The sequence below is a fragment of the Oreochromis aureus genome, linkage group 7, assembly GCF_013358895.1.
Source record: "Oreochromis aureus strain Israel breed Guangdong linkage group 7, ZZ_aureus, whole genome shotgun sequence".
Taxonomy (NCBI): domain Eukaryota; kingdom Metazoa; phylum Chordata; class Actinopteri; order Cichliformes; family Cichlidae; genus Oreochromis; species Oreochromis aureus.
In genome coordinates this window covers 40,037,990-40,043,989 of record NC_052948.1, presented here as the reverse complement: position 1 = coordinate 40,043,989, position 6,000 = coordinate 40,037,990, and the positions used below count along the sequence as shown (strand labels likewise).

The 6,000-nt window shown below is 41.8% G+C and overlaps 1 protein-coding gene across 3 annotated transcripts in view; it reads left to right on the top strand.

Annotated features, from left to right (window-relative positions):
* Positions 1-1,026: 1,026 nt before the first annotated feature.
* The window catches only part of LOC116312198 (spermatid perinuclear RNA binding protein), an 83,154-nt gene continuing 78,180 nt past the window's right edge, over positions 1,027-6,000 (top strand). The window contains exon 1 of one of the 3 annotated variants that reach the window (XM_039615186.1): positions 1,027-1,133. The gene's annotated coding sequence lies outside the window, so the exon portion shown is untranslated. Of the gene's footprint in view, positions 1,134-2,391; positions 2,676-6,000 lie in introns of those variants that run through there. The other 2 variants (XM_039615185.1, XM_031729556.2) reach the window with 2 other exon arrangements.

Sequence of the window (6,000 nt, the reverse complement as noted above, 5' to 3'; positions counted from 1 at the left end):
ACCCGGTTGAGTACAGCAGCATCTGCAACCCACATAAGATCTAAAAATACTCCCGCACCATTGACTGCTACTATTCTGTGGCCTAGGTAGGTAGATGAATAACGGCGTGTGTATGGTGCGCGTGTGTTTTGTGTGCATGTGTTAAAGGAATAAAGGTTTGGCTGTACATACTGAGGTTTGCTGCAGCCTCGTTTGAAGTCTCAAGCAGAAATCCAGTATTTAATGCATAGCATATTGCAAATATGTTGTGCATTGTTGTGCATGTGGCAGAAGCACCTGTGGGCTACACTAGGCACCAATTACTGTAAATCAAATGCACTCATGCATTGCTGTAAATACACTACTGTTAGCTATCTGTGGCCCTGTTAGGATTTCATGTGCTCATGGATGTGGATAAGGCCAAGTTGCTCAAAAGACAGCCATGGAAATTCTTCTGCTGTGCAGATGTGTAACAGATGTATCTCATATCTCATATTGAGCCAACATTGCAAAAGAAAGCTAAAAAAAAACCCCTAAAATATTTGTCTGTAGTATGCGTCAGCTGTTAGTTATGTGACTGATTTATTCAGGAAGTTTAATTAAACTTAGTGTCTCTTTATCCTGTCTTCCACCCAACAGCCCAATCCTAAGCCTGGTTCTGATTCAGCTTTCTTCCTGTTAAAAGGGAGTTTTGGCCTGACCATTATGGCCTAATGCTTGCTCAGTGGGGGTCGTCTGGTTGTTGGGGTTTTCTCTGCATGTTTGTTGGTGTATTTTCTTTACAATATAAAGCTGTTGTTGTGATTTGGCGCTATATAAATAAAATTGAATCTATCTGAATTAAACAAAAAAAGGAGGAAGAGTTGCATTAGACAGGTTGTACCTTACGCCAGTCTGCTTCCCTTCTCTCTCTCCTCTCCTGCACCTGCCTCTCTTCCCTGAACCGCTCTCGGCTGCACCGTTTGCTGCACAGGTGCGAAGGGAGCAGCAGCGCCAGGAGCTCCGCCAATTAGGAGCACCGAACGGGGCCACGTGAACAAATCCCGTCGTCTAAATTCCCGTTCAGCGGCGGGCAGCTCTGAGTGAGCGGCAGCCCTGAAAGCCACACTGAGTGGGGAAGTAATAACGGCAGGCTGAACGGGAGCAGTGTGCAGGTAAATTGCTTTTTGTCCTGGCTTTACACTCCCCCTTCACTCCCTCCATCTCCCCTCACCAGCTCCGCATGAAGCAGTTCAGATGCGCGGCTCTGGGACGGGATGTCTTGGATTCATTTGTTGTCGCTTGCGGGTTGACTCTCCGCTCTCCTCCGATCAGATCCGCGGACAGGACAAACAGCATCCTCGGTTGCCCTGCACCGTCTGCGCATTGAAACTCAGCCCCCCCTCCCTCCCTTCCTCCTCCTGCTCCTCTTTTTCCCCTCTCCCCCTTGTCTCTTCCAGGCACATGAGGCTATTGATAGTTGACAGCAGCCTCGTAATCCCCGGCTGATCTGGCTGATCTTCCACAGCCATTTGCGAAACAAGAATGTTGATTGAACTTTATTTTGCTTCTACATTTATTTTAGCTTAATTGGTAACGCCCGCATAGACTGACGCTGTGGCACCGGGGAGCGTGAGAGGCTTTTTGGTGCTGCATGCAGCCAAGCAGAGGCATAAGCTTTTATTGCTGAATTATTTATAAGACTGTCTGGGGGGGAGAGAGAGAGAGTAGCTAATGCCTCTCGTGGATGGAGAGGGAGCCCTGGAGAAGATAGGCTACAGCTCCTCATATGCTTTTTAAATCAGTTTCTTTGCTCAGTTTTTTTTTTTTTTTTTTTTGACTCTGTTGTTTTGGCAATAAAGTCGTGTTTAGTGCATTCAACTACAAAAAGAAATCACTAAACAAGCACTCGTACTTTTTCTTTCATGCTGACTTGTTTACTCAGCATCTTACATCTGATTTTCTGTTTTATTTCAAATTGATTGTGTTAATGGACACAATCGACTTTTCTTTTTTACAAGCCTCAGATTAGATATCACATATATTAGATTAAGTAAATATAAATGAATCTGCGGTGAATTCTTGCCTGACCTCTCAAAGTAATGTCATTAGCTGCACAGGCTATACATTAATGAAAAAGCTCGTATCTTGTCTTTTTCTCTTTGTGTGTGTATATGCATGTATAAGCTATGTGTGTCTGCTTATGGGTTGAAGAATAGGTTTGTCGCCATATATCAGCGGCTGTTTACGCTGTCACGTATTTTTTTTCCCTCGAAAATCCCTTCCTGGTACGGAGAGCTAGTAGTAGGCTATAGATTACATACATGCGGCACTTCTGCACTTGCCTTCTTCACACCCCGACTCCAGCGGAATGAGTCGACCCCCCCTCGCCTGCGCCTGCGCACTCCCGCCATTCATCTCCGGAGATTTCTCCCTCTCTTTGGCTCCGCTCTCGTGTCTTGCGAGGCGGGATAGACCAGCAGGCGGCTCCGGGCTCGCGCTCGCTCGCTGCCCAGGTTGTCAAGGCGCTCGTGATTTTTTTTTTATGCTCTTCGTCGCGAGTGGACGGTGACAGCTCAGCTCGTCTCGCTCACGTGTTGGACTGAGCTTTGTTTATCGGGTTTGTTTTGTCTTTGCTCGGATATATATTTTTGTGGGGTTTTTGTGGGGGTTTTTTGAGTCATTGACGGACTCCCAGCAGCCCATTTGCCAACCTCGTAAGTATTTTCTTGATGTTTTCTGATGCCTTTCTACGGCGCGCCGTTCAGGCAGAGTTGAGAATCTAGTAGCAGGAGTTTGAACAATTTATCTCTCCCTGTCGGTTGGTTGTGGTTAAGTTAACTGGCATTAAATAATTTCTTTTTTTTCTTTTTATTTTGCTTTCGCTTTTCCTTGTCAAAAAAGTAAGAAGAGGAACTACGTACACGATAAACTTTCTTAATAATACTGTTACTGAGCGTGTTACGTTTTCAGTCAGACATGTTTGAGTGTCAAAAATGAACCATTCTTTGAAGAATAAGACAATGAAGCCAGATGGTGTCGGTCGACTGTAGTTCATCTTTTATAGCAGGTGTCTGATAGCCCACTTCCGCACTTGACTTTAAGATATGTAGGCTATACCGTTGGCACAAAGGTCTCAATTGTTTAGCTGTAATATTTTATCAAACTCTTCTTCTGCGGTTTTGGGGGTAAGTCTTCCTGAAGTGTTAAATGCATTTTTTTTTAAACAAATTTCTATGTCATTTAACTACTTCCTTTTTTTTAAATGCACCTTTAGCCTTCACGGGGCATAGTTTTAGGGAACCAAAAGTAAGTGATCAAAGTTTCATCACTGAGGTTAACTGGCTACTTCCTTACATACATATACCTCCTGTTTTGTGTGTATATGTGTCCTATTACGCGAGTGTGTCTATGCGTGTGCGTGCATGCCCGTCATCGAGCGAGTGACAGAGAGGAAGAAAATGCTGAACTGCTCTCCCGTCTTGCTGAACCAGCTTGTTGGCATACCAAAAAAACAACAACAAAAAAACTCCACGCATTAAACCGTAAACGTGCGCCTCATTTCCCGGTTTTGGAACAACTCGAAAGACCACAGCAGGCGTGTCAGCTTGTCAGCGTTCAAAGGTCTTCACACCTACCAGCATGCAGTACCACGCAGAACTTTCCAACTTGTTTCTTCTGGTGCTGCAATATTTCTCCTCTTGTTATTTTTTTTTAGTTATGTGCAGATAGTTTGTTTCTCCTTTTATTGACTGGTGAATTGAGCTGCTTTTGCTCTCTGCTGTGCTCGAGTGCTTCTCATTTGTCTTATCGTTTCTTTGTGTCTGGTGGTCCTCATGCTTGACTAATGGCCTGTTGCCTTGAGGTTATTTTTATTTGCTCCACCCTGCTCCAACCTGCTTTCCTGTGCAGGAGGTGCCCCTTGCTGACACACTCAGCCACACCTGTCCTGGTTAGGTGGAAATGTGGGGTGCCTTTGTTGCCTCTCTCGCCTAAATGGAGTTGATTTATTGAGTGGGAACACAGGCTTCTTTAGTCCTTACTTGTTACAGCCGTATAATGCTCGTCTTGTACTGCACACAGTAGACTTTGTGAATGTGTCGGAGAGAGGGGGAGACAGGATTATTACATCCTTACTTCTTTATTTGTGTACTTGTACATGGCTATATACTGCAGTGGACAAATATCTGCCTGCAGCCCTACAAAGTGAGCATTACATAGGTTAGGCTGAAAAAGTGTGCGTATGCTTGTGTCTGTGTGTGTGCGCGCGCTCCAGGCCCCTCCAGCACTTTCACGGACTCGTTCGCCCAAGCATTGACTTGGCAGTGAACTCTGAGTATTGACAAGATAAAAGGATGAGAAGGAGGGAAAGAGTGAGCTGTTATTGTATGATCACCCTGCACAGTCTGTCTTTGTCTCCTCCTCCTTCTTTTAAGCATTGTTTTCCCTTGCTGTTCCTTTTTTTAATATTCCAGATTTCCCGGATTCCCCTTTTCTTCATAATTCCGCCTAGACATCTCAGACTTTTTTAAAGCATTTTTTTGTGATTTCTTTTCAAAGATGAAACAGGCATAGATGTTTCATATCTATATCTATAGCTATACATATATATATATATATATATATATATATATGTGTGTGTGTATATGTATATATGTGTATATATATATGTATATGTATATGTATGTATTTAGCTCAGGTGACATTATGGCCCTAAACTGGAAATTTCCACTCTACTATCGCTATTGATGCCTATATTTCACATTCCTGAGACATAAACCCCATGTTTTTTTATTTAAAGTAGGGCGTTTTACCATTTAGCCCTTGGTGTTTGATTTCCCTAGAATCTGGAAGGCGATTGAAGCGCACCCAGTGGATTTGGATTGCTTCAATGGATTTGAAAATGGATTTAATTTCCACTAATGGAACTTACTTGGGACCAGATACCCAGATTAAGGACACATAGAGAACTGGCAACACTAGTAGATAGACTGAGCACGCATAGCAAAGACAAATACAGACACAGCAGAATGACAATTTAATATCAGCCATAAACCATAAAATAGTGGTTTTTGACAGGTTATTTTTTCTAAATATATTCCACACTGTCAAAGACCATTTTGTTTTTTTTCCAACATCCACACTAAGTTTTACTTTTGTAACGCAAAATCATAAATTGACATCCCTGTAGAGCTTCTGAGGTTGTCACAAGAGAAATTGTTATATTTAGTGAGAGAAAGAGAAATTCCAGGTTGAACAGTATTTTAAAGATTGTCTTTTTTAAGGTTTGTTTTTTAATTTTTATATGAACTGATGCTAGATCCTCAGAGATGTTCACATAGTCAGCAGTTGAGATGTCTGAGTGGACCAATCTGTGAATCATTTTCCATGACTTTTTTTCTTCATTGTCAGATACATTAAATGATGATGATTTCATCAAAAATCCATCCATTCATTCATTCATCCAAAAAGCAATCAAACCAAAATCAAAATTACTGAACAAAGTAAAAGTGCATCAAATTAAAATATTAATGATCATAGATGCAACTGATATCAGTTTCTACTGACCTGTGTGTCTCTCATTATCAAATAAACAACTGGAGCCCTAAGGACTGGAGCCCTTAGATGATACTGTTTGGTATGAGCGGTTATACTGTACATGTTGTTTATGTAGGATTTTTTAAGTTAATTATCATTTTAGACCTTGCTTTCTTGTGTTTAATCACAACATTTTGACTTTCTGAACTTGTTAAAGATTCGTATTATATAGCCAATATAGCAAAAAAATCTACTTTTCTAAAATGAATGTATGATGTATGAATGACAGTGTATGGCCTTCTCATTAAGAAACCCACATGAACAGAATCAACCTTTTGGGATTTACTTACCTGGATGATTGAGCATGCATCAAGACACTTGATGTTGTAGTGTTGTCAGTATTACTGTCAATACTGACAAGCTTATATGATGACATATTTTAACCAGGTTGTTTGAGAGAGTTTTGAAGGCGAGAATAGCCATTTGCCTGAGATGTAGGTTTAT